This window comes from Lampris incognitus, chromosome 8, assembly GCF_029633865.1.
Source record: "Lampris incognitus isolate fLamInc1 chromosome 8, fLamInc1.hap2, whole genome shotgun sequence".
Classification (NCBI taxonomy): domain Eukaryota; kingdom Metazoa; phylum Chordata; class Actinopteri; order Lampriformes; family Lampridae; genus Lampris; species Lampris incognitus.
Genome location: NC_079218.1, coordinates 49,975,472 through 49,987,629, shown reverse-complemented (window position 1 = coordinate 49,987,629; position 12,158 = coordinate 49,975,472).

The window sequence follows — 12,158 nt, the reverse complement described above, 5'->3', positions numbered from 1 at the left end:
AAAATCACTGACGGCTTGTTTAAAATCACTGATGGCACGTTTAAAATCACTGACGGCTTGTTTAAAATCACTGACGGCTTGTTTAAAATCACTGATGGCACGTTTAAAATCACTGACGGCTGTTTAAAATCACTGATGGCACGTTTAAAATCACTGACGGCTTGTTTAAAATCACTGACGGCACGTTTAAAATCACTGACGGCTTGTTTAAAATCACTGACGGCTTGTTTAAAATCACTGACGGCTTGTTTAAAATCACTGATGGCTTGTTTAAAATCACTGATGGCACGTTTAAAATCACTGACGGCTTGTTTAAAATCACTGATGGCACGTTTAAAATCACTGACGGCTTGTTTAAAATCACTGACGGCTTGTTTAAAATCACTGACGGCTTGTTTAAAATCACTGATGGCTTGTTTAAAATCACTGACGGCTTGTTTAAAATCACTGATGGCTGTTTAAAATCACTGATGGCACGTTTAAAATCACTGACGGCTTGTTTAAAATCACTGACGGCTGTTTAAAATCACTGATGGCACGTTTAAAATCACTGACGGCTTGTTTAAAATCACTGATGGCTTGTTTAAAATCACTGATGGCTTGTTTAAAATCACTGACGGCTTGTTTAAAATCACTGACGGCTTGTTTAAAATCACTGATGGCACGTTTAAAATCACTGACGGCTTGTTTAAAATCACTGATGGCACGTTTAAAATCACTGACGGCTTGTTTAAAATCACTGACGGCTTGTTTAAAATCACTGACGGCTTGTTTAAAATCACTGATGGCTCGCGTGACCGGTCCGCGTGTCGTGACTGAGGTACTACTGGCTCTTCAGCACAGTGCGTCGCCCATATCACCTACAACCACTCCATTACACACGCCGGCCTTATGTTTCCCCAGAGTATCTGAAGGACTTTCACCCATAACACTTTACAAATCTCACTGACAGCACCAGACACATCCTTGCTGTGCTCAGGGACCAACGGCAGCCAAGTGCAGACGGGCTCCCTGCCACGGAGCGAAGGAGCCTTGCGTCGCCCCACTCGCCCACATCTGAAAGGTAATCATCCACTCTGGCGACAATGGCCCATCAGTTCGGGCTAAACTAACGGCCAGCCTGTTGTTCAGACGGAGTCAGCGGTTCCCCCTGAGCACATCCAGCTGCAGCCGGAGACCTCCTCCTCCTCCTCCTTCTCCTCTCCACCTCCTCTCTCCTCCCTCCCCGCTGTCATCAGCCAAACACTCCAACACCTCGGTCGCGGTCCGCAATCTTAGCTCAGAGAAATATGCAGAGTTGAATACACCGGTGTGAATAGAGTCCGACTTCTCTCTTCTTCCCCCCTACCTTGCCCGCCGGAGTTACGACCAGTTCCATGGTCCAGTGAGAAAATGACGGCTATGCGGCGGGGCGGCCGGTAAATCACGTCCTTCGGGCGAGGTGTCCCACCAACTAACCCTGACACTACTACAGCCGAGACGACGGAGCAAGCCTGGGCTAAAACCAAACTCATCGTTCTCTAATAAGGTTAACACTGGAATGAGAGGGGGGAGAGAGGGGGGGGGGAGGGGGACAGAGAGAGACAGAGAGAGAGAGGGGAGGGGGAGAGACAGAGAGAGGGGGGGGACAGAGAGAGAGAGAGAGGGGGGGGGAGACAGAGAGAGAGGGAGACAAAGAGAGAGAGAGAGAGAGAGAGAGAGAGGGGGGGGGGGGGGAGACAGAGAGAGAGGGGGAGAGAGAGAGACAGAGAGGGGGCGACAGAGAGAGGGGGGGACAGAGAGAGGGGGGGGGGAGACAGACAGAGAGAGGGAGAGAGAGGGGGGACAGAGAGAGAGGGAGAGACAGAGAGAGGGGGGGAGAGAGAGAGAGAGAGAGACAGAGAGAGAGACAGAGGGGGGGGGAGAGAGAGAGAGAGAGGGAGAGAGAGAGGGGGGGGAGAGAGAGAGAGAGAGGAGGGGGGCAGAGAGGGAGAGACAGAGAGCGAGAGAGACACAGAGAGGGGGAGGAGGGGGGGCAGAGAGAGAGAGAGAGAGACAGAGAGCGAGAGAGAGACAGAGAGAGGGGGGGAGAGAGAGAGACAGAGAGAGGGGGGGGGCAGAGAGAGAGAGAGGGAGAGAGAGGGGGGGGAGAGAGTGACAGTGAGAGAGGGGGGGGAGGGAGCAGAGAGGGAGAGAGAGAGAGAGAGAGGGAGAGAGAGAGAGAGAGCGAGAGGATGGGAGGCGTCAATAAGATCCCATTAGTTAGGATGGATTTCCGAAAACTGGATCAGAGAGAGATGCCTCCCCCCAACCCCCACCCCCCCCGCCCCCAGACGGCGACACACTAAACGTTACGACAAAACCACGTCCCCGTCCCCCCAAGTCCTGCGCTCCACGCTGGCGGAGGGTGGTGCGGCAGCATGCGCGCGGTGACGTCACCTTTTGTTACCTTTTGCCACTTGCTGCTGCTGCAAGGTGGCCCTTTGCCTGCGGGAACCCCGGCATGACGCAGCACGCGGCGACATCGTGTGATTTACTCGATGAGCATAACTCATTAACGGGCGTATCGCGTGCCAAAAAAACAAAAACAAAGAAGAAGAAGAGAAAGATCACTGGACGCAACTTTGACGCCAGCCACAACCGTCTCCGGGGAGCGCGAGGTGAGCGCGAGGCTCCGCCTCACGCCGAGCCCACTTCGCCCGGCTTCCCAACTCCGGGCGCAACAACTCGCAGCCCCGCTGACAGGAGGCGGCGCTGGCGGCGCAGCCGCTTAACTACGCGCAGGATTGTGACGGTGGTGAGGGTGATTATGTGGCCCGATTCAGCCGGCTAGACGGACCCCCCCCCCCCCACCCCCCCAGCAAAACCCCGAAGGTGGCGGATGGCAATAAACACACACGCAAGACCAAACAACTTCAAGCAGCACGGAGTCAGACCTGCCAGATACACGTTAGATGCTGCCGGTGTGTGTGTGTGTGTGTGTGTGTGTGTGTGTGTGTGTGTGTGTGTGTGTGTGTGTGTGTGACAAAATCTATCCCAACAACAAGACACGCACTCACACGCCAGCACGCTCGCTTTGCAGAAGAGTGCATTATCGCGGGCGCCGTCATGACGCCAGCGCGCCCCGGGCTCGAGCTACCTGGCTCGGGCCGGGCACGCTGGCCAGGCTTTAGCCCCCGCTCTAACTCGCGTCTGTAACGCACACAGCGCTCCATTGTTGCCATTACAGCCGTCCGCGTGAGCTCAGGCGAGATGCGCGGAAACACCGTCGACCACCTGGAGCCTCGCGCGGAAATGCGGGGGAAATGTCCACTTACCCCTCCCTTTCCCTCTGCGGCACGCATCGCTCAGAACATCGCCATGGTTTGAAATGAACAGGTTTTCTTCCCAGCGCGCTGCGTCGCCGAATCACTGCTGCTGTCTGCGGCAGCAACGTCCGGCGCATGCGCACGGCTTGGGCGCGTTCCAGACCGGGGAGTGGGATCTGCGCTATGCTGCGCGGACAGCTCGCTGGGGCTGAAAGAGACAGTGTCACATTTAGCCGACGGCCCCGAGTTACAGCGGCGGCTGGTGCGCCCTTTGCAAACCTTGGGAGAAACCAAGACATCATCTAGAACAATCATGATTATGGGACTAGACATCAGAACATCACATATATATATATATATATATATATATGTGTGTGTGTGTGTGTGTGTGTGTGTGTGTGTGTGTGTGTGTGTGTGTGTGTGTGTGTGTCGTGGCTAGAAAAGGCGTGGACTAATAAAGGACAGCACAGAGACAAAGTCTTTATATACATAATCCTGGATTATTTTGCTCCTTATTTGTTGAGCACTTTCCCTACCGTTGAGTGTTTCTTTCAACAAAGTTTATATACACACACACACACACACACACACACACACACACACACACACACATATATATATATATGTATATGATGTTCTGATGTCTAGTCAGAAAGAGCCCCCCCCCCCACCAGGATGAACTGCTGAGTGAGTAGCTCAGGCAGCAGAAGACAGAGAACAGGGAGGAAGAAGAAGAGGAGGAGGAGGTATCATGGAAGATGAAGCCCCTCCATGGGACGTACCATCGACAGACAGAAGACGTGGCTGGTATAGAGAAATCCTACCAGGGCGAGAAAAGCCTGGACTGAAGGACAGCACAGAGGCTCTGACCATAGCAGCACAAGCACTCAGGACCAGATCGGTTGAGGCAGGGGTCTACCACACCAGACAAGACCCACGATGCAGGGCAGTGCAAGAGACGCCCTGAGACAGTCCAGCACCGAGTAGCAGGGTGTAAATGCTAGCTGGGAAAGCGTACACTGGAAGGCATAACCAAGTGGCTGGGAGAGTGTCCCAGGAACATCTGTACTGAATACAGACTGGGGGTCCCCAAGTCCAAATGGGAGACCCTGCCAGAGGTGGCTGAGAAGGGCACAGCTAAGGCCCCGTGGGAGTTCAAGTTCCAGACTGACCAGCGGGTGCTGGCTAACCAACCAGACACTGTGGTGGTCAACAAGGACCAGAAGACAGCAGCAGTGATCGATGTAGCGATCCCGAGCAACAACAACATCAGGAAGAAAGAAACACCGAGGGCTGAGGGAAGAACTAGACCGGATGTGGAAGGTGAAACCCACAGTAGCCCCAGTGCTAATAGGAGCACTAGGGGCTGTGACCCCCAAACTGGGAGAGTGGCTCCAGCAGAGTCCAGGAACATCTGAGGTCTCCGTCAAGAAGAGTTCGGTCCTAGGAACAGCTAAGATGCTGTGCAGAACCCTCAAACTCCCAAGCCTCTGGTAGAGGACCAGGGCTTGAGGATATATGGTGAGCGAGTGAGAGAGAGAGAGAGAGAGAGAGAGAGAGAGAGAGAGAGAGAGAGAGAGAGAGAGAGAGAGAGAGAGAGAGAGAGAGAGGGATGTTTAACCCTTAAAAATACAAAAATAAATACCAAAGCTCGTGTTTAGCTGCCTCACCCTGTCAATATACCAAGAGCTCAGACTTTTGAATGAAACCTGTGTCATTCAGCCGTTGATCTGCTATGTAATCAAAACCAATGTATAGTCAAAAACCTTTCAGTAGGGGGCGCCATATTATATTCAATATGATTGTATTCATGAAGCCACCAACTGAGTAAAAATAACGCTGAACCGGGTCAGCCACCAACCTCTTAACTGTGAAGATACATGCATGCATACATACATACATTATCCAAGCCGGTTATACCAACTGGGGTCGCGGGGATGCCTACCCCATCACAGGGCTGACACACACAAACTCACACACACATTCACACACACACACACATTCACACCTAGAGACAATTTAGTACTGCTGATTCACCTGACCTAGATGTCTTTGGACCGTGGGAGGAGACCAGAGCCCCCCCAGAGAGCAAAATTGCTGTGGCCCGGACCCGCCCCACACCAACACTTTCATCCGGCCCACATACCGCGTGGAACGATGGCACTTGGGCGGTCCGCTTCTTTTTGCCAGATCTGGGCCAGAACCAAGCCATAGCAATGGCGCATGTGGCCCATGTTTGTGTTGTGATATTTGGGCCATATTCACCATTTACCACACGGGCCACTTCAGGGTCACATCCAGATCACATGTTGCCCAGAGCACTGCATCTTTGCCAAAAAAGGCCCACATTTGATGTGGCATATTTGGGCCATATTTGCTATTAAACATGTCGGCCACTTCAGGCTCACATCCATCTTGTCAGGGCCAGAAGAAGGCCACCAGTGCTGCATCATTGCCTGAAGTGGCCCACATCCGGATGCTGTCTGGGCCCAGAGGAAACCCACACAGACACGGGGAGAACATGCAAACGCCACACAGAGGACGACCCGGGATGACCCCCAAGGTTGGACTACCCCGGGATTCGAACCCAGGACCTTCTTGCTGGGAGGCGACCGCGCTAACCACTGCGCCATCCACCCATCCATATGGCCGGCGGCCATTCCAACATGGACTCTGGCTTTGCTAAATGACGGAAGCTAAGCAGGTACCGGCTTGGCTAGTACTTGGATGGAAGACTTCCCGGGAAAACTGAGTTGCTGCCGGAAGTGGTGTTGGTGGGCCAGTAGGGGGCAGTCTTCCCTCTGGTCCTAATACAAACGACAAATATCAAATCCCAATGCCCCAGTGCAGTGACGGGGGACTGTAGGAGAAGCCGTCCTCCGGATGAGACCTGACTCACTGTGGTCATTAAAGATCCCATGGCACTTATCGCAAAGAGTAGGGGGATCCCCGGTGTCCTGGCAGAACCCCCAACCTGACTCTCTCCATCTGGCCACCTCATCACCCCCCCCCCTCCACCTCAAGCTGATGTGTGGCGAGCGTTCTGGTGCAAAATGGCTGCCGTGCACCACCCAGGTGGTGCTGCACATTGGTGGTGGTTAAAGTGAGTTACCCCCTTCAATGTGAAGTGCTTTGGATGTCTAGAAAAGGGATATATAAATTTAATGATGATGATGATGATGATGATGACATACATATTCGTTAATGCTCCTTTCAAAAACAAAACATACTCATGTGGCCGAATGACGTCAGTGCAGTACTTATCTGGTAGACTGGTAAAGGATCTGCCTTATACTGGGAAACTGTTGTGCATACGGCGTTGTATTGTCCTCGTCCTCTATTGTGTTACGGTCACGTGGGAATAGCTGAGATCTACTGAGCAGGATCACGGTCAATACTGCCACATGCTCTGTGATTTGATGAAAGGTTTTATTTGTGCAGTCTGCTGTGTATAGCTCTCTAATCAAAGAGTGATATTTCTGTGACAACTGAAATGAATTACTCCATTACAACCACCCACCTGCCCTCTCCACGGTATTGATAACATTTTATAACTAGAGGAAGATAAATAGAGGATGAAAGATTGCCAGAGATGGAAAATGCTTGAAAATGCCACATGGTGCCCCATGCTTTCATAGAAGCAATAACACAGGCAAAGCGAATAACATAAACATAACAGAGAGGCACGCTTGATGACGGCATAATCGCAAATGTGCAATCACACACACATCGTTCTCAATAAAATCAACTGGAGCAAAAACGACCATGGGCGGTCAAAATGACCGCCGGTTGTTAAACTCTACATTCTGTCAAGATAAAGATCCAACTGAGTTATAAATGCATTCAATACGTTAGTATGTCAGTTATGAAACTAACTGACACCAAAATGAACATTTTAACAACTATAATACTATTTTTAAACAATTTAAACTTCAGAGAGACATGGTAGAACTTGAATAGCAAAATTGAAAAAGTGAAAATATTACCTGAAAACAAGACGGAAAACACATATTGTCACAGCCTCTCGCCCTTGACATAAGCGATCGCCCTTGACACCTGCTACGCCAGCTGACACCTGCTGACCCCCCCCCTTCACCCCGGCAATCGCCCTCACCCTTAAAAGGCCTCCACTATGGACCAGTCTTCGCTGGAACGTCGCCATTCATGGACTTCTGCCTGCCTGTCTACCTGCAGCAGAGCCACCTCCCGCTCTACCCCTGAGATCGGTCACTTCAATAAAGACTGGATTCTTCCCTTACCTGGTTGTCCCGTCTGCTTTGGGGTTCTTTCCCGATACGTGACAGTACGTTCCAGCCACTATGGACCCAGCAGACCGTTCCACCACAGACCTGGCCACGGTCTGCCAGGCTGTAGCCAACCAGGAATCGGTCCTCGGCCAGCACGGCCAGGTGCTACAGGGGATGGCTGACGCCCTCCGTGGGCTCAGCTCAAAGATCTCCGGAATCCAGACCCAACTTAGTGCCTCTGCTAGCCCGGGATCCGCCCCTCCAGCTCCGCCACCCCCAGCGCCATCAACTTCGGCTAAGGAACCATGGGTTGGCCCGCCCGATAAGTATGATGGAGATTTTGGACTTTGTCGCCCTTTTTTGATGCAGTGTGAGATTGTGTTTAACCAGCAGCCCCAGTAATATTCCACGGATGGAGCCAAAGTCGCTTACATCATGGGTCTTCTCCGGGGAAGCGCCCTGGATTGGGCTACAGCGGTGTGGGAGATGCGGGCCTCCACTTCCTCATCCTACGCTGAGTTCACCACTGCTTTTCGCCAGGTTTTTGATCATCCCGTGCGGGGAAAGGACGCTTCAAAAAGACTGATCTCTCTCCGCCAGGGTTCCCGCAGCGTCGCTGACTACTCAGTTGAGTTCTGTACGCTATCATCGGAGGGCGGATGGAACAACGAGTCCCTCCAGGCCGGCTTTTCCAACGGGCTAAGCGAATCCATAAAGGACGAATTGGTTTCCTACCCCGAGCCTGGAGGGTTGGAGGAATTGGTTACCCTGGCCATTCGTGTGGACAACCGTCTCCGGGAGCAGAGGCGAGAGAGGACGCGCCGCTTTCCTGGTCACAACAACTTTCCACGGGCCACACCTCCAAACTCTGGGGGCCGAGCTCGCTCGACTGAGGTTGCCGTCCTCCGAGAAAGCTCGAGGCGTGACTCTTCCCCAGCTTCGGAGCCGATGCAACTCGGCCGCTTCCGGCTCAACCCGGAGGAGCGTCAACACCGCATCACCGAGAACAGCTGCTTGTATTGCGGTCAGCCTGGTCACTTTCTCGCCTCCTGCCCTCACCGTTCCGTCAAACTAGCAGGCTCACGAGGGAGGGGGAGGATCCTCGTGAGCCCAACTGTCTGCCCTCTGTCTCCTCGTCCACGTGCCCAGTTGCAAGCTACCATCAGTTTTAAAGGTCAGTCCACTAAACTGTTGGCTTTAATTGACTCTGGAGCTGATGAAAGCTTTTTGGATGCAAGTGTTGTGAAGCAGTTAGGTCTTGCCACTGTGAGTCTGGACCAGCCTCTTGAAGCTAATGCCCTGGATGGACGTCTCCTGGCCCGGATAACCTCTAAGACCGAGCCTGTGCGCCTCCTGTTGTCGGGAAACCATCAAGAGGAGTTAAGTTTTTTCGTTATCAATTCTCCCCTTGTTCCCATTATACTTGGTCATCCCTGGCTGGTTAAGCATAGTCCCCATATTGATTGGTCATCGGCCAGAATTTCAAGTTGGAGTCCCGTCTGTCATGCCATATGCCTCCAGTCTGCTCTGCCTCAGTCTGTCCCCTGTCAGGTGTCAAGCTCTGAGACCTCTGACCTGTCACTGGTGCCTCCAGAGTACCATGACCTCCAAGCCGTGTTCAACAAGCAGCAAGCTCTCTCCCTGCTTCCTCATCGCCCCTATGATTGCGCTATTGACCCGCTGCCGGGCGCTCCCCTCCCCAGCAGCCGCCTATATAGCCTCTCCAAGCCTGAGCGGGAGTCCATGGAGAGGTACATCAAGGACTCCTTGGCGGCTGGTCTTATTCGCCCGTCATCATCACCCCTTGGTGCGGGGTTCCTTTTTGTGGCCAAGAAGGACAAGACCCTCCGGCCGTGTATTGACTATAGAGGCCTCAATAACATCACAGTCAAGAATAAGTACCCTCTGCCCCTCATGACTTCCGCTTTTGATTCTCTCCAGGGAGCCACAGTGTTCACTAAACTAGACCTCCACAATGCTTACCACCTGGTCCGGGTTCGAGACGGAGATGAATGGAAGACTGCCTTCAACACCCCCCTGGGGCATTTTGAATATCTGGTGATGCCGTTTGGTCTCACTAATGCCCCAGCTGTCTTCCAGAGTCTGGTCAATGACGTCCTACGTGACATGTTGGATCGTTTCGTTTTTGTTTACCAGGATAATATCCGGATTTTTTCCAGAGACCTGTCAGAGCATACCATGCACGTCCGCCAAGTCCTTCAACAGCTTCTGGAGAACCGCCTTTTCGTAAAAGCAGAGAAGTCCGAACTCCATGCCCCTTCAGTCACCTTCCTGGGCTATATCGTGGCCGATGGGCAGGTGAGAATGGACCCCGCCAAGGTCAGAGCGGTTCTTGAGTGGCCAAGCCCGACCAGCCGTAAGCAGCTTCAGAGGTTCCTCGGGTTTGCCAACTTCTACAGACGGTTCATCCGCAACTACAGCCGCGTTGCGGCCCCACTAACTGCTCTTACCTCCACCTCCAGACCGTTCCTGTGGACCCCTGTAGCAGAGGCAGCTTTCCAAGCTCTCAAGCACTGCTTCACCACAGCTCCTATCCTCATCCAGCCAGACCCAACCAAGCAGTTCGTTGTAGAAGTGGACGCCCCTGAGATTGGGGTGGGGGCGGTCCTTTCTCAGCGCTCCAGTGAGGATGGCAAGACACACCCCTGTGCCTTCCTGTCTCGCCGTCTCTCCCCAGCTGAAAGGAACTATGATGTGGGGAATCGTGAGCTCCTGGCGGTGAAATTGGCACTGGAGGAATGGCGACATTTTCTGGAGGGGTCTGAGCTTCCTTTTATATTGTGGACTGACCATAAGAACCTGGAATACATCCAGTCAGCAAAGCGACTCACCACGCGCCAAGCCAGGTGGGCGCTCTTTTTTGGTCGTTTTAATTTTTCTTTGACGTGCAGACCTGGCTCCAGGAATGCCAAGCCCGATGCTCTGTCTCGTGTGCATGGGGAGGAGTCTGAGCCCAAGCTCCAACCTGACACCACCGTTCCCTCTGCCTGTGTGGCTGCGGCTGCGGCTGTCACCTGGAACATTGAAAGGGAGGTCATGGCAGCACAACAGACTCAGCCTGAGCCAGGTAACGGTCCCCCCGGGCGCTTGTTTGTTCCAGACGGTGTTAGATCTAGCGTGTTGCAGTGGGCTCACTCTTCCAAACTTACCTGCCATCCTGGAGTAACCCGTACCCTAGCCTTCCTCCGCAGGCGGTTCTGGTGGCCTTCCATGACGGAGGATACTGGGTCTTTTGTTTCTGCCTGTCCTGTTTGTGCCCAGAATAAGCCCTCCACTCGGGCCAGTGCCGGTCTGCTGCGCCCCCTGCCTGTTCCACACCGTCCCTGGTCGCATCTGTCCTTGGATTTCGTCTCTGGTCTGCCCGCCTCCGACGGTAACACCGTTGTACTGACTGTTGTTGATCGCTTCAGTAAATTTGCTCACTTTTTGCCCTTGTCTAAACTGCCTTCGGCCCGAGAGACTGCGGATATGCTGGTCAGGGAGGTTTTCTGGGTCCACGGTCTTCCCCGTGATATAGTGTCTGACCGTGGCCCCCAGTTCACTTCTGCTGTCTGGAAGGCTTTCTGCTCTGCCATCGGTGCCACAGTCAGCCTATCATCGGGGTTCCATCCTCAGACCAACGGCCAGGCCGAGAGGGCCAACCAGGCATTGGAGACTGTCCTCCGCTGTCTGGTGTCTGCCAACCCATCCTCTTGGTCCTCATAGCTTCCCTGGGTAGAATATGCCCATAACACCCTGCCATCGTCTGCTACTGGGTTGTCCCCTTTTCAATGCCTTTACGGCTATCAGCCCCCCCTTTTTCCTTCTCAAGAGGTAGACATTCCGGTTCCGTCTGTCCAGGCCCATGTCCGTCGGTGCTGTCGGACCTGGCGGCGAGCCCGTGCTGCACTGCTCAGGGCCTCCGGCCGTTACCAGTGCTTGGCGGATCGTCATCGCACCCCTGCTCTGGACTACTCCCCCGGTGACCAGGTATGGCTCTCTACCAAGGATCTACCCTTGAGATCGGATGCTAAAAAACTGTCCCCCAGGTATATTGGTCCCTTTCCCGTTGTCAAAGTCATTAACCCCTCTGTGATCCGTCTGAAGCTGCCCCGCACTCTCCGGGTTCACCCTTCCTTCCATGTGTCCTGCCTCAAACCTGTCTCTACCAGCCCTCTAGTTCCTCCGGCCCCCCCGCCCCCACCTCCTCGTACACCGTTCGTCGTCTCCTAGACTCTCGTTACCGCGGTCTTGGCCTGCAGTATCTCGTGGACTGGGAGGGATATGGCCCGGAGGAGAGGTGTTGGGTCCCTCGTCGCCTTGTCCTGGATGCGAACCTCATCCAGGACTTCCACAGGACGCACCCTGACGGGCCTGGTAGGTCGCCCAGTGGCGCCCCTCGGAGGGGGGGTACTGTCACAGCCTCTCGCCCTTGACATCAAAGTGATCGCCCTTGACACCTGCTACACCAGCTGACACTTGCTACGCCAGCTGACACCTGCTGACCCCCCCTTCACCCCGGCAATCGCCCTCACCCTTAAAAGGCCTCCACTATGGACCAGTCTTCGCTGGAACGTCGCCATTCATGGACTTCTGCCTGCCTGCCTCCCTGCAGCAGAGCCAC